The following is a 2677-nucleotide window of genomic DNA, read 5'->3' as shown; positions in this document are numbered from 1 at the left end:
GTGGAAGTATAAACACCTATCTCCTGACACAACAAATGGAATTTCTCTTCTTCTTCGCAGTATCCTTGGACTATGCCGTCCAAATGTTTAAACAGATCTTTCTTGGTCTTCTGTAATCTCCTAAGTTGAGATTTAATGACATCGTTTCTGAATCGTACTTTACGTTCCTTCTTATTATGGTTCTGATTGTCATAGTTTGCTTGTTTCAGGTGTCAAACAATGTTACTGGCTTTAGCAAAGAACGACTCTCTTCTCGTGTTGCTTGGTTTCTCATTTCCTGATATCTGGATAATTTGTTTGCTGGCGTTTTTAATTGCTTGGCTGATTAAATCAAAGTTAATCGCCGTACCGTTCCTGGAATTCAGTTCTGGAGTTTTAATCTCTGTTTCACTCGACCTGGCTGATGATTCATTGACTTTCATTTGGTGTATACCATTACTAATCGCATCAAAAAGAACCTTGCGCTCTTGTGTACTCTTCCAATCGCATTCATCGACGACATAGTTTATTTTCATTAATGGCGTTCTTTGCCTCCAATAGGGCGTCGTTCATTAGAGCGATAAAGAAGTTCATTGAAAGTATGGTTAGACTTAAGTAAGTAAGGCAGCAAAGATCCTGCCAAAGGTATCGTTGGCCTCTGCTAAGTCGTTAATAGGTCTCGCTTTCACTCGACCTAAAGTTAACTCGAGTTGAAAATACGTTGCTTTTAGAACCGACGAGTAGTACTCAGCTCCCTTTCCAAAGATCAGAATACCGAAGTGCAAGAAAGCAAGGAAGAAAATCAATAACACAACAACAAAAGATGAAAGAAGTCGCGCAGATGTCTCCAATGTTTTGGAAAACTCCGCAACATGCTGATTAAATCGAATAAGTCGTAAAAGTTTTGCAGTAACGATAAAAGTGAGAATCCCCAAAACAGCATTCTCAGCTTCAAGCCACGCAATAGCTTCTTGGAAACTTACATTCGCGTAAACGTTTTCTTGTAATTTCCTGATTACTGATGTGACTCTGTCCGATTGCACGATATACATAACCACCGCTAGCACTGAGAAAAACACTTGACATAGTTCTACCAAGTTCCAGAAGGATTTAAAATACCGGAAACCCTGCTTGTAGAGCTTGTTACCCTCTCGCCCAAGGTACCACAGCACGAAGATGATAAATAGAAGAACACAGATCGAATAAAATTGCTGCGAAGCGGATTCAGTGGAGTACAAAGAGATAACATCAATTCTCGTGAAAGGTGCAGTGTATCCCGAAGCCTCAACCTCGTAAAAATACGCCCCAATAACTAAAACATTTACTGACGGGTTGAACGCGGAAAACTCCACAATAACAGCTCTGGTTTGTCTGTCCAGCCAGTCATTAGTTTTTAAATTCTCAATGATGCTAAAACCTGTTGCGTTCTCGTATCCTAAGTCAGCCACAAATCCTCCCCCAGGGTAAAATGAGAATTGTCCCCACTTGGGCACCGTGTCACTAACACCAGCATCTTGGTATCGCCAGGGCTTCGGGCAAAGTCGGAGTAGTTCGTGATGAGTCGTAGAGTTATCGATAGGCTTCCATCCCGGTTTATTGTAGGCTGTCTTATCTTCGTTTGCTTCCGAGTATCCATCATAACAAACTGGAAACATTCTCTTCATGAAATCCACGAGGTCGCACGAGGCTGCAAATTTTAGGAAAAAAAGTTAGTAAGATAATTTTATATGAAATCGAGATAAAAATACGTGCTCGTTATTTATAAGCTGTTCTCGTGTTCCCCCAAAATCCCGCGTGGGTTTATTGCGCCGGCAAACCCATATATATGTAATGATGGGATCAATAATTATTGCTTACATTCGGTATCAGAATAGATACAAATAGCACATTCTGACTATGCTGTCTTGGGTTTCGCAGCACATTCATGTCACCCGATCAGTGTTTTTGTTTCATTGATTCCATTCGTTTTGAGTCAGTAGTGTATCATTTTTTGTGTGCTTTGCTATACAAAAGTTGGTCGCTATTGACTAATCAGGTCGCACAGGTTATCCAAGCAACTTCTAGTACCACGAGAGTAAGTTTAAACTGAGAATGTTTTGGAAATGCCAACGCACACCTGTTTCGAGGTATTGAAGCCTTCCACGAGTGTTTCTAAATCTTAACATCACTCTAAAGAAAAATAGATTTATTTCGTGCTAGGAGAGCAGAAATGGTGCAGTGGTGAGAGCCTCCCACCAATGTTGCCCTGGTTTGATTCCGTCCCGGTGCCATAGGTGGGTTAAGTTCATTGTTGGTTCTCGCCTCCTCTGAGGGTTTTTCCCTGGGTTCTTGGGTTTTCCTCCCTCCACAAAAACATTCCAAATTCCAGTGCAACCAGGATAGAAGACCCGCATGAGAACCAGCTAAGGCTGATGTGGCTTCCTCTTTAAATATTGTAATTAATTAATTAATTTATTTATGTACGTACTTATTATTTATTTATTTTTCGAGCACGAAAAGATGTAGTGAAAGGCGTTCAGAAGATCAAGGGATCGAATACTTTCGATCCGATCATGATCTCTCAGAATCCTTTGCGATGAAACACGAAACTTCGATTTAGTGTGTTTTTAAATGTTTAAGGGAAAACAAGTTGTAATTATTTTTAAGCATTTCCCTAAGCAAGGGTTTCCACTCCAATCAAATTAGAATTACACGGTAA

The 2677-nt window shown here is 40.3% G+C and overlaps 1 pseudogene across 1 annotated transcript in view; it reads right to left on the bottom strand.

Moving 5' to 3' along the window:
- Window positions 1-212: 212 nt before the first annotated feature.
- LOC149114630 (polycystin-1-like protein 2) overlaps window positions 213-2677 on the bottom strand; it is a 14977-nt pseudogene continuing 12512 nt past the window's right edge. Inside the window, exon 6 of the transcript XR_016205825.1 lies at window positions 213-1666. The product of XR_016205825.1 is annotated as a polycystin-1-like protein 2 (transcript). The remainder of the gene's footprint in view (window positions 1667-2677) is intronic.

This window comes from Orbicella faveolata, unplaced genomic scaffold, assembly GCF_042242905.1.
Source record: "Orbicella faveolata isolate gen_17 unplaced genomic scaffold, um_ofav_v1 contig_13, whole genome shotgun sequence".
In the NCBI taxonomy this organism is placed as follows: domain Eukaryota; kingdom Metazoa; phylum Cnidaria; class Anthozoa; order Scleractinia; family Merulinidae; genus Orbicella; species Orbicella faveolata.
Note: the sequence above shows the minus strand (reverse complement) of the source record. Positions and strands in the feature narration are given on the sequence as shown.